Source organism: Scyliorhinus torazame, chromosome 19 (assembly GCF_047496885.1).
Source record: "Scyliorhinus torazame isolate Kashiwa2021f chromosome 19, sScyTor2.1, whole genome shotgun sequence".
NCBI classification, from domain to species: Eukaryota; Metazoa; Chordata; class Chondrichthyes; order Carcharhiniformes; family Scyliorhinidae; genus Scyliorhinus; species Scyliorhinus torazame.
Genome location: NC_092725.1, coordinates 42,364,567 through 42,378,273, shown reverse-complemented (window position 1 = coordinate 42,378,273; position 13,707 = coordinate 42,364,567). Strand labels below are relative to the sequence as shown.

General features: G+C 47.8%; 1 protein-coding gene across 1 annotated transcript in view; it reads right to left on the bottom strand.

Annotated features, from left to right (window-relative positions):
- The window catches only part of LOC140396664 (lysine-specific demethylase 7B-like), a 419,959-nt gene that overhangs the window by 392,258 nt on the left and 13,994 nt on the right, over positions 1-13,707 (bottom strand). The gene's annotated exons all lie outside the window — the stretch shown is intronic.

Genomic DNA, 13,707 nt, shown 5'->3' with positions numbered 1-13,707 from the left:
TCACCTCCGATCCCATGCGACTTCACCTTTTGTACCAGTCTGCCATGAGGGACTTTGTCAAAGGCCTTACTGAAGTCCATGGAGACAACATCCACTGCCTTACCCTCAATTATCTTCATCGCATCCTCAAAAAACTCAATCCAAATTATTGAGACATGACCTCCCCTTCAGAAAACCATGCTGCCTCTCGCTAATATGTCCACTTGCTTCAAAATGGAAATAAATCCTGTCTCAAAGAATCCTCTCCCAATAATTTCCCTACCACTGACGCAAGTCTCACCAGACTGTAATTTCCCGAATTATCCTTGCTACCCTTCTTAAACAAAGGAACAACATTGGCTATTCTTCAATCCTCTGGGAACTCCCCTGTAGACAGTGAGGATCTCCCAAGGCCCCAGCAATTTCCTCCCATGCTCTCTGGGGTATATCCCATCAGGCCCTGGGGACCTGTCTACCTTAATGTTTTTCAAGACTCCCAATAACTTTTTTTTGATCTCAACATGACCCAGACTACTTACAGACCCTACCCCAGACTCATCATCTACCAAGTCGTTCGCCCATTTCCTCTGGGTCGACACACAGATTCCCTCCCTGTACTTGGGTGGGCCAACCCTCTCCTTGGCTACCCTTTTGCGCTTTACATATGTACAAAAAGCCTTGGGATTTTCATTAATCCAGCTGGCCAATGACTTGTGACCCTTTTTAGCCCTCCTGACCCCTTACTTAAGTTTCTTCCTACTTTCATTGTAGTCTACACTTGCTTTGTGTGTTCCCAGCCTCGGAGCCTTGACAAATGCTTCCTTTTTCTTTTTGCCTCGGCTCACAATATCTCTCGTTATCCAAGGTTCCCAAAACTTGCCAAACTTATCCTTCATCCTTACAGGAACATGCTAGTCCTGAATTCCTATCAACTTACACTAGAAAGCCTCCCACATGCCAGATGTTGATTTGCCCTCAAACATCTGCCCCCAATTCATAAATGATTGAGGAAAATGTAGCCGGTCTGATTCGTAAATTCGTGGATGACACTAAGGTTGGTGGAGTGGCAGATAGTGTTGAGGGTTGTCAGAAGATACAGCAGGACATAGATAGGTTGGAGACTTGGGCAGAGAAATGGCAAATGGGAATTTAATCCAGACAAATGTGAGGTAATGCATTTTGGTAGGTCTAACATAGAAGGGAATAGCTCAGTGGGCTAGACAGTTCTTTACAGAGGGTAGTGGGTGCCTGGAACTCACTGCCGGAGGAGGTGGTGGAAGCAGGGACGATAGTGACATTTAAGGGGCATCTTTGGATTTCGGCGGCAGCGGTGCGCAGGGGCCTTCTGGGAGGTGAGTAGTTAGTTTAAAAGCTCTTACCTTTACAGGAGCAGCCCTTTGGATTTCGGCGGCAGCGGTGCGCAGGGGCCTTCTGGGAGGTGAGTAGTTAGTTTAAAAGCTCTTACCTTTACAGGAGCAGCCCTTTGGATTTCGGCGGCAGCGGTGCGCAGGGGCCTTCTGGGAGGTGAGTAGTTAGTTTAAAAGCTCTTACCTTTACAGGAGCAGCCCTTTGGATTTCGGCGGCAGCGGTGCGCAGGGGCCTTCTGGGAGGTGAGTAGTTAGTTTAAAAGCTTTTACCTTTACAGGAGCAGCCCTTTGGATTTCGGCGGCAGCGGTGCGCAGGGGCCTTCTGGGAGGTGAGTAGTTAGTTTAAAAGCTCTTACCTTTACAGGAGCAGCCCTTTGGATTTCGGCGGGAACCGGAAGTTCGACCTCTGGCAAGTTTTCCCCCCCCCCAACCAATAAATTCTGGTGGAGAGGAAACCCGAGACACTACACGTGTAGTGTCTCCCACCCGCCCTCCTCCTCTAACCTAATAATAAGACCCATTGGTGTAAGGTAAGTGCCATATTATATTATTATATTATTAGCATTGTGCAGGTCAAGGATTGGAGGTGGAGGAGCAGTCTCTGCCAGCGAGAGAACCTGAGAACATCTCAGAAGGTAAGCAAGTGATTTTTACTTTTATACCTTTTTTTCAAATTGTGTGTGTCGGGGGGAAACTGAAGTGACATCACAGAAAAGCTGTGACCTGAGTGGCTGGTTGGGATTCTAACCTAAATTTTTTGAGTATTTGGGAACTAATTAAACATAATAACTTAATTATAATTTAGAGGATATCTAAGCCAGAGATCGGAGAATATTATAGTTAGCTATCGCATTTCTATTAGAAATCTAGTGCTAGGAAACAGATAGTTGACAGTAACTTTGTAATTAAAAAAAAAAAGTATTTATAAAAAAAAAGACAAATTTTAATTTTAATTAATTGACGCAATGTCAGTTAGAGGGGTGCTGTGCTCTGACTGTGAGATGTGGCAGGTCCGGGAGGCTTCCAGCGTCCCGGATGGCTTCATCTGCAGAAAGTGCACCCAACTGCAGCTCCTCACAGACCGCATGGTTCGGTTGGAGCAGCAATTGGATGCACTTAGGAGCATGCAGGTGGCGGAAAGCGTCATAGATCGCAGTTATGTAAGTGTGGTCACACCCAAGGTGCAGGCAGAGAAATGGGTGACCACCAGAAAGGGCAGGCAGTCAGTGCAGGAATCCCCTGTGGTTGTCCCCCTCTCGAACAGATATACCCCTTTGGATACTGTCGGGGGGGATAGCCTATCAGGGGAAAACAGCAGCAGCCAGAGCAGTGGCACCACGGCTGGCTCTGATGTTCAGAAGGGAGGGTCAAAGCGCAGAAGAGTAATAGTTATAGGGGACTCTATAGTCAGGGGCACAGATAGGCGCTTCTGTGGACGTGAAAGAGACTCCAGGATGGTATGTTGCCTCCCTGGTGCCAGGGTCCAGGATGTCTCCGAACGGGTAGAGGGAATCCTGAAGGGGGAGGGCAAACAGGCAGAGGTCGTTGTACATATTGGTACTAACGACATAGGCAGGAAGGGGCATGAGGTCCTGCAGCAGGAGTTCAGGGAGCTAGGCAGAAAGTTAAAAGACAGGACCTCGAGGGTTGTAATCTCGGGATTACTCCCTGTGCCACGTGCCAGTGAGGCTAGAAATAGGAAGATAGAGCAGACAAACACGTGGCTAAACAGCTGGTGTAGGAGGGAGGGTTTCTGTTATCTGGACCACTGGGAGCTCTTCCGGGGCAGGTGTGACCTGTATAAGATGGACGGGTTGCATCTAAACCGGAGAGGCATAAATATCCTGGCCGCGAGATTTGCTAGTGTCACACGGGAGGGTTTAAACTAGTATGGCAGGGGGGTGGGCACGGGAGCAATAGGTCAGAAGGTGAGAGCGTTGAGGGAGAACTAGGGAATAGGGACAGTGTGGCTCTGAGGCAGAGCAGACGGGGAGAAGTTGCTGAACACAGCGGGTCTGGTGGCCTGAAGTGCATATGTTTTAATGCAAGGAGCATTACGGGTAAGGCAGATGAACTTAGAGCTTGGATTACTACTTGGAACTATGATGTTGTTGCCATTACAGAGACCTGGTTGAGGGAAGGGCAGGATTGGCAGCTAAACGTTCCAGGATTTAGATGTTTCAGGCGGGATAGAGGGGGATGTAAAAGGGGAGGCGGAGTTGCGTTACTTGTTCAGGAGAGTATCACAGCTATACAGCGAGAGGACACCTCAGAGGGCAGTGAGGCTATATGGGTAGAGATCAGGAACAAGAAGGGTGCAGTCACAATGTTGGGGGTATACTACAGGCCTCCCAACAGCCAGCGGGAGATAGAGGAGCAGATAGGTAGACAGATTTTGGAAAAGAGTAAAAACAACAGGGTTGTGGTGATGGGAGACTTCAACTTCCCCAATATTGACTGGGACTCACTTAGTGCCAGGGGCTTAGACGGGGCGGAGTTTGTAAGGAGCATCCAGGAGGGCTTCTTAAAACAATATGTAAACAGTCCAACTAGGGAAGGGGCGGTACTGGACCTGGTATTGGGGAATGAGCCCGGCCAGGTGGTAGATGTTTCAGTAGGGGAGCATTTCGGTAACAGTGACCACAATTCAGTAAGTTTTAAAGTACTGGTGGACAAGGATAAGAGTGGTCCGAGGATGAATGTGCTAAATTGGGGGAAGGCTAATTATAACAATATTAGGCGGGACCTGAAGAACATAGATTGGGGGCGGATGTTTGAGGGCAAATCAACATCTGACATGTGGGAGGCTTTCAAGTGTCAGTTGAAAGGAATACAGGACAGGCATGTTCCTGTGAGGAAGAAAGATAAATACGGCAATTTTCGGGAACCTTGGATGACGAATGATATTGTAGGTCTCGTCAAAAAGAAAAAGGAGGCATTTGTCAGGGCTAAAAGGCTGGGAACAGACGAAGCCTGTGTGGCATATAAGGAAAGTAGGAAGGAACTTAAGCAAGGAGTCAGGAGGGCTAGAAGGGGTCATGAAAAGTCATTGGCAAATAGGGTTAAGGAAAATCCCAAGGCTTTTTACACTTACATAAAGAGCAAGAGGGTAGCCAGGGAAAGGGTTGGCCCACTGAAGGATAGGCAAGGGAATCTATGTGTGGAGCCAGAGGAAATGGGCAAGGTACTAAATGAATACTTTGCATCAGTATTCACCAAAGAGAAGGAATTGGTAGATGTTGAGTCTGGAGAAGGGGGTGTAGATAGCCTGGGTCACATTGTGATCCAAAAAGACGAGGTGTTGGGTGTCTTAAAAAATATTAAGGTAGATAAGTCCCCAGGGCCGGATGGGATCTACCCCAGAATACTGAAGGAGGCTGGAGAGGAAATTGCTGAGGCCTTGACAGAAATCTTTGGATCCTCGCTGTCTTCAGGGGATGTCCCGGAGGACTGGAGAATAGCCAATGTTGTTCCTCTGTTTAAGAAGGGTGGCAGGGATAATCCCGGGAACTACAGGCCGGTGAGCCTTACTTCAGTGGTAGGGAAATTACTGGAGAGAATTCTTCGAGACAGGATCTACTCCCATTTGGAAGCAAATGGACGTATTAGTGAGAGGCAGCACGGTTTTGTGAAGGGGAGGTCGTGTCTCACTAACTTGATAGAGTTTTTCGAGGAGGTCACTAAGATGATTGATGCAGGTAGGGCAGTAGATGTTGTCTATATGGACTTCAGTAAGGCCTTTGACAAGGTCCCTCATGGTAGACTAGTACAAAAGGTGAAGTCACACGGGATCAGGGGTGAACTGGCAAGGTGGATACAGAACTGGCTAGGCCATAGAAGGCAGAGGGTAGCAATGGAGGGATGCTTTTCTAATTGGAGGGCTGTGACCAGTGGTGTTCCACAGGGATCAGTGCTGGGACCTTTGCTCTTTGTAGTATATATAAATGATTTGGAGGAAAATGTAACTGGTCTGATTAGTAAGTTTGCAGACGACACAAAGGTTGGTGGAATTGCGGATAGCGATGAGGACTGTCTGAGGATACAGCAGGATTTAGATTGTCTGGAGACTTGGGCGGAGAGATGGCAGATGGAGTTTAACCTGGACAAATGTGAGGTAATGCATTTTGGAAGGGCTAATGCAGGTAGGGAATATACGGTGAATGGTAGAACCCTCAAGAGTATTGAAAGTCAAAGAGATCTAGGAGTACAGGTCCACAGATCACTGAAAGGGGCTACACAGGTGGAGAAGGTAGTCAAGAAGGCATACGGCATGCTTGCCTTCATTGGCCGGGGCATTGAGTATAAGAATTGGCAAGTCATGTTGCAGCTGTATAGAACCTTAGTTAGGCCACACTTGGAGTATAGTGTTCAATTCTGGTCGCCACACTACCAGAAGGATGTGGAGGCTTTAGAGAGGGTGCAGAAGAGATTTACCAGAATGTTGCCTGGTATGGAGGGCATAAGCTATGAGGAGCGATTGAATAAACTCGGTTTGTTCTCACTGGAACGATGGAGGTTGAGGGGCGACCTGATAGAGGTATACAAAATTATGAGGGGCATAGACAGAGTGGATAGTCAGAGGCTTTTCCCCAGGGTAGAGGGGTCAATTACTAGGGGGCATAGGTTTAAGGTGAGAGGGGCAAAGTTTAGAGTGGATGTACGAGGCAAGTTTTTTACGCAGAGGGTAGTGGGTGCCTGGAACTCACTACCGGAGGAGGTAGTGGAGGCAGGGACGATAGGGACATTTAAGGGGCATCTTGACAAATATATGAATAGGATGGGAATAGAAGGATACGGACCCAGGAAGTGTAGAAGATTGTAGTTTAGTCGGGCAGTATGGTCGGCACGGGCTTGGAGGGCCGAAGGGCCTGTTCCTGTGCTGTACATTTCTTTGTTCTTTGTTCTTTGTTGACAAATACATGAATAGGATGGGAATAGAGGGATACGGACCCAGGAAGTGTAGAAGATTTTAGTTAAGACTGGCAGCATGGTCGGCACAGGCTTGGAGGGCTGAAGGGCCTGTTTCCTGTGCTGTACTTTTCTTTGTTCTTTGTGATGCAGAACAAGGTCAGCAGCACGGGTTCAATTCTTGTACCAGCTGAGAATTCTGAATTCTCCGTGTATCCAAACAGGTGCCGGAATGTGGCGACTAGGGGCTTTTCACGTCATTTCATTGCAGTGTTAATGCAAGCCTACTTGTGACAATAAAGGTCATTTATTATTTTTATTTTAAAGATACCTTGAATGGTAAAACTCTTAGGAATATAGAAAGTCAGAGAGATCTGCGCGTGCAGGTTCTCAAATCTTTGAAGGTGGCAATACAAGTGGACAAGGTAGTCAAGAAAGCATATAGAATGCTTGCCTTCATTGGACGGGGCATCAAGTATAAAAACTGTCAAGTCATGCTACAGTTTTATAGAACCTTGGTAAGGCCGCACTTGGAATATTGCGCACAATTCTGGTCGCCACACTACCAGAGGATGTTGAGGCTCTGGTGTGGAGGTTTACCAGGACGTTGCCTGGTCTAGAGGGTGTTAGCTATGTGGAGGCTGAATAGACTCGGACTGTTTTCATTCGAAAGACGGAGGTTGAGTGGTGACCTGATAGAGGTCTGCAAGAGTATGAGGGGCATGGATAGAGTGGATTGGCAGGCACTCTTTCCTAGGGTGGAGGGGTCAGTCACCAGGGGGCATAGGTTTAAGGTCCGTGGGGTGAAAATTTCGAGGAGATGTGCAAGGCAGGTGCTTTACGCAGAGGGGGGTAAGTGCCTGGAACGCATTGCCAGGGGAGGTTGTGGAAGCATATACCTTAATGGTGTTCAAAAGGCATCTTGACAAACATGGAGAGGATGGGTATAGAGTGATACGGCACAAGGAAGTGCTGAAGGTTTTGGCAAAGGTTGGTATCATGATCGGTACAGGCTTGGAGGGCCAAAGGGCCTGATCCTGTGCTGTATTGTTCATTGTTCTTTGTACATTCTTCAGTTCCTGCCTAATATGGTTGTATTTAGCCTTCCCCCAATTTAGCACCTTCACCTGAGGACTACACTTATCGTTATCCATCAGTACCTTAAAGCTTACTGAATTATGGTCACTGTTCCCAAACTGCTCCCCTACTGAAACGTCGACCACCTGGCCCGGCTCATTCCCCAATACCAGGTCCAGTATGGCCCCTTCCCCAGTTGGACTACCTACGTACTGTTTCAAGAAGCCCTCTTGGATGCTCCTTACAAACTGTGCCCCATCCACACCCCCAGCACTAAGAGATTTCCAGTCAATATAGGGCAAGTTAAAATTACCCACCACAACAACCCTGTTATTTTTACACCTTGGCAAAAATCGGCCTACATATCTGTTCCTCGCTCTTCTGCAGGTTGTTGGGAGGCCTGTAGTAAGCCCCCAACAATGTGACTACACCCTTCCTATTCCTGCGCTCTACCCATATTTCCTCGCTGTATGAGCCCTCCGAGGTGTCAGTACAGCTGTGATATTCTCCTTAACCAGTAGTGCAACTCCCCAACCCCTTTTACATCCCCCTCTATCCCGCCTGAAACATCTGTATACTGGAACATTTAGCTGCCAATCCTGTCCTTCCCTTAACAAATGACAATATCATAGTTCCAAGTATTAAAGCAAGTTCTAAACTCATCTGCCTTACCGGTTACATTTGCCACATTGAAACTAATGCACTTCCACCAGACCCTCTTTGATCAGCAACCACACCCTGCCTGCTCTTCCTCCGAGTCTTCCTGGCCCTACTCTCGAGTTCCCCTGCATTTAATTCACCTTTGCTTTGGTTCCCATCCCCTGCCAATACTAATTTGGGATTCAATAGTCTGGGGCACAGATAGGCACTTCTGCGGTCGCAAAAGAGACTCCAGGATGGTGTGTTGCCTCCCTGGTGCCAGGATCGTGGATGTCTCTGAACGGATATAGGACATCCTGAAATGGGATGACATAGGCAGAAAGAGCAATAAGGTCCTGCAAGGACATTACAGGGAGTTAGGTAGTAAGCTTAAAAGCAGGACCTCTAGGGTAGTCATTTCAGGATTACAGAGACATGGTTAAAGGAGGGACAGGACTGGCAGCTTAACGTTCTGAGATATCCATGTTTCAGATGAGACAGAGTGGGTAGCAGAAAGGGTGGGGGAGTTGCATTACTGGTTAGGGAACATATCACAGCTGTGATGAGGGAGGATGTCTTGGAGGGATCCTGCAGTGTGGCATTATGGGTAGAGCTCACAAATAGGAAGGGTGCAATCACAATGTTGGGGTTGTACTGTAGGCCTCCCAACAGCCAGTGGGATACTGAGGAACACATGTAGTCAAGATTCTGGAACGATGTGAAAACCTTTCATACATATACAAGGAGCAAGAGGGTAGCCAGGGAATGGCCCACTCAAGGACAATGGAGGGAACACATGCATAACGCATGGAGTCAGAGGAAGTGGGAGAGATCCTTAATGAGTGCTTTGCATCGGTATTCTCCAAGGAGAGGAACATGACGGATGTTGAGGTTAGGGATTGGTGTGTGAATCATCTAGGACTTGTCAGCATAATGAAGGAGGAAGTGTTGGATATCTTAAAATGCATCAAGTAGACAAGATCCTGGGCCACATGGGATATTTTCCAGATTACTGTAGGAGGCAAGAGAGAAAATAGCTGGGGCCTTAACAGATATGTTTGCATCTTTTTTACCACAGGAGATGTTCCAGACGACTGGAGAATAGCCAATATTGTCCCTTTGTTTAAGAAGGGAAGCAGGGGCAATCCAGGTAATTATAGGCCGGTGAGCCTGATGTCAGTGGTGGGGAAGCTGTTGGAGGCGATACTGAGGGACAGGATTTATTCCCATTTGGAAGTGAATGGACTTGTTAGTGACAGGCAACATGACGGGGAAGATTTGTCTCACCAAATTGATAAGAATTTTTTAATGAGGTGACAAAATTAATTAATGAGGGAAAGATTGTGGTTGTCGTCCACATGGACTTTAGTAAGGTGTTTGACATGGTCCCTCATAGCAGACTGGTACAAAAAGTAAAGTTGCATGGGATGTGGGTGTGCCAGCTAGATGGATAAAGAACTGGCTTGGCAACAGGAGACAGAGAGTAACAGTGGAAGGGAGTTTTACCAGAATGAAGAACTGTACTAGTGGTGTTGCACATGAATCAGTGCTGGTACTTCCGGTGACGGCGGGCGGGAGGCAGCCGCACAATGGAGAGCTCCCGCTCGGGAACGGCATTTTCGGGTCTTTAAGCCCGGTCCCAGGGTCCACGGAGGCGGCAGAAGCAGGGAGAAGGCACGGAGGAGGCACTGTGAAGACACAGGAGAGAAAAGAAACCCGAAGAAAAATGTCGAAGGTGAGCAAAAAAACGGCCGAAAAAAAACCAGCTGGAGGTCCGTCGGGGAGTGGAAAGGTCACCGCGGGGTCACCAGGAAAAATGGAGGCTGGAGCACCAGGGAAGGCCACACTGCTTACGGGTGAAGAAATAACCAAGGTGATGGCTGCGGAATTTGAAAAGCAGTTGGCGCAGATTGCGAAATGCATGGAGACGGTGAGGAAGGAGATGAGGGAGGTTTTGAGTGTGCTGGTGGAGGAGGCGGTTTCCCCGGTGAGGACGGAGGTGGCGAGCGCAGTGGCGGAGGTGCGAGAGCAAGGGGAGGCGCTGAAGGAAGTGAAGGAGACGTTATTGCAGCACAGTGATCAACTTGCCTCGATGGGGAAAGAGATGCGGAAGGTGATGGATACTAACAAGGATCTGCGAGGAAAAATGGAAGACCTGGAAAATAGATCCAGGCGACAGAACTTGAGGATTGTGGGGCTGCCCGAAGGAGTTGAAGGACCGAAGCCGACTGAGTATTTTGCCGCGATGCTGGCAAAACTATTGGGGGAGGGGGAGGACCCCTCCCGATACGAACTGGATCGGGCTCATCGGTCGTGGAGGCCTGTACCAAAGGTGAGTGAGCCGCCAAGGGCAGTGACTCTGTGCTTCCGTAGGTACAGGGTGAAGGAGAAGGTCCTGAGCTGGGCCAAGCAGAAGCGGGTGGTGCAGTGGGCTGGATCTGGTATACGTGTATACCAGGACTTTACGGTGGAGCTGGCAAGGAGGCGGGCTGCCTTCAACCGGGTGAAGAGGGCACTGTACATTAGTAAGGTGCGGTTCGGCATTGTATATCCAGCGAAGCTGAGGGTGACTTACAAGCTCAGGGACTTTTATTTTGGAACGGCGGAAGCAGCGGAGGAGTTTGCGAAAGCAGGACTGTGGCAGAACTGACAAATTGAGGAATGGCCATGTGCCGATGTAACTTCATGACTGTATTTTCTTCTTTTTTGTATCACTGCGCACGGGTGTAGAGATTAAAGGAGCCAAGGTGGTATATATTTGGACAAGGGAAGGGACGGGACTTTCACTCGAAATGAGTGTTCTTTAGGGTGTAGGTGGATATGCGGGGTTTGTGTGCTAAAAGGGGATCTTTGGGCTTTCCCGGGGCCGGGCAAGTGGGAAAGGGACCCGGGCGGGGGTCTCCACACTGGCCGGTTTGTCCCAGCCAGCGAACGGGAGTGAGGTGGGGGGAGGGGCTGCGGCCATCAGAGCCTGGCAGAACAGGGTCCGAGTGGTCTAGCCGGGGTGGAAAGTGGTGGTGGTGGGGGGGGGGGGGGGGGGGGAAAAGGAACCAAAGGTGGGGGAGGAGTTTTACAAGAGGCAGTGGACAAGAGGAGCTGGAGACCTGGGGGGGGGGGGGGTGGGGGGGGGTAGAAGCTGTAAAAGATTAAGGGTGACTACGGGTAATCCCCGATTCCTTTTTGTCATTTGTTTATGTAAACATGCGGGTTGAGGTTTGGGGGTTGGTGGGTAGATGGGATCGTTGTTATTATGGGGACTGACATATTTTGCTGATTATTGTTTATTGTTGATGGATGTAAATGTGGGAGAAAATGTGAAAATGGAGGAGAATTTTTTTTTTTTTTTTTTAATTTTTTTAAGAAAAAAATGAATCAGTGCTGGGACCACTGGTTTATAATATAATATATACATACATACATACATACATGAGCTGGAGGAAAATGTTGATGGGCTGATTAGCAAATTTTCAGATGACACCAAGATGGGTGGAGTTGCAGACAATGAAGGGAACTGTCAGAGAATACAATATAATATAGATAAATTTGAGAGTAGGGCAGAGATATGACAGATTGAATTCAATCCGGACAAATACGGGCAGCACGGTAGCACAAGTGGATAGCATTGTGGCTTCACAGCGCCAGGGTCCCAGGTTCGATTCCCCACTGGGTCACTGTCTGTTTGGAGTCTGCACGTTCTCCCAGTGTCTGCGTGGGTTTCCTCCGGTTTCCTCCCACAGTCCAAAGACGTGCAGGTCAGGTGGATTGGTCATGCTAAATTGCCCTTAGTGTCCACAAAGGTTAGGAGGGGTTTTGGGGTTACCGGAATAGGGTGGAAGTGAGGGTTTAAGTGGGTCGGTGCAGACTCAATGGACCGAATGGCCTCCTTCTGCACTGTATGTTCTATGTAAATGCGAGGTGATGCATTTTAGAAGATCAAATTCAGGTGTGAATTATACAGTAAATGGCAGAACCCTCAGGAGCATCGACATACAGAGGGATCACACTACCAGAAGGACCAGGATGCTTTGGAGAGTGTGCAAAGAAGGTTTACCAGGATGTTACCTGGTCTGGAGGGCGTTAGCTATGAGGAGAGATAGAATAAACTCTGATTGTTTTTGTTGGAAAGAGGGAGGCCAAGGGGAGACGTGACTGAGGTCTACAAAATTACAAGAGGTATAGACAGAGTGAATAGTCAGAAGCTTTTTCCCAGGGGCACCGTTCAAGGTGAGAGGGGGAAAGTTTAGGGAAACGTGCTGGGAAGGTTTTTCAGGCAGGTGGTGGTAAGTACCTGGAACACATTGCCAGTGGAGGCAGGCACGATAGCAACGTTTAAGATGAATTTTGATTGACACATGAACGGGCCGGGGAATGGAGGGATACAGATCGTTTGGGTAATAAGTAGTAGGTCTAAATAAGGAATCTGGATTGGCACAGAATAGGTGGGCCGAAGGGCCTGTTCCTGTGCCACAATGTTTTTTATTCTTTGAAAGTAGGGCCCAGGAGTTCTTCAATCCCCTCCCAAGCATCTCAATCCAAAGGCCAGGTAGATTATTGGGATCAAGGAGTTGGCATATGAAGGGAAATTGTGCAAGTTGGGCCTACTGACCCTTAAGCTTAACAGGTATGTGCTGAAGATTTTTCTTTCCTGGTTGAATCTAGATCTAGGGGACAGTGTTTCAAAATAAAGGGTCATCCATTTAAGACTGAAATTAGGAGGAATTTCCTCTCTCATAAGGTCATTAGTGTTTGGGATTTTCCAGCGAGCAGTAGAGGCTGGGTCGTTGAATGTTTCGGCTCAAGGTCGAGTTGGACAGATCTTTAATCTATAGTGGATCCAAGGATTATGGGGGACAGGCACAAAAGTGAAGTGAAGGCCACAATCAGATCAGTCATGAATCTACTTTGGAGCAGGCTCAAGGTGCCAAATGGCCTTGTCCTGCTCCTATATCTTTGTTATGTTCTTACGACGTTGTCTGTCTGAGATGTATTCACAGGAGAGATAGGGAACAGGACTTGGTGCAATTTAAGGCATGGTCAACAGAGTTTTGGATGACCACAAAGTTTACAGAGAGTAGAAAGTAAGAGACCAGCCAGGGGCTTTTCACAGTAACTTCATTGCAGTGTTATGTATGCCTACTTGTGACAATAAAGATTATTATTTTAATAGTTAAGTCAAGACGATAAAAGGGATGAATAAGCAGAGACTGGGCAAATTTGGGTGATGGTATGGAGGTGGAAATGGGCAGTCTTAGTGATTACACAAATGAGGTCAGAGTTAATCTCAGGGTCAAAAATAACAAAGGTTACGAACAGTTTGGCTTACTCAGACTGTTGCTCGACAGAGGGAAGGAGTCAGAAACAAGGAACAGAGTTTGGAGAAGAGTTTGGAGCAGGGACCTAAAGTCCTTCTAAAATATAACTGGAGGAAATTTCTGCTCATTCAACACTGGATATCAGGTAATTTAGCAATCTGATAATTTAGAAACAGAGGAATCGCCAAAAGGTGGTATTGAGCTAGAGCTGGATGTCGGCAGTGGACGTGTGAAAACTAGTGCGCTGCTTTTGGTTGTAATCACAGGTGTAAAGGACCATCACTTTTGGCAATTTCTCACAATGTCCATTCATGCCTGTGGGACTGTCTGAAAATTGCCTGTTCCATTTGCCAAAAACAAAATGTCTACACTTCAGAAATATTTCATGGGCCTTGAAGCACTTTAGGATGCCGCAAGAAAATGGA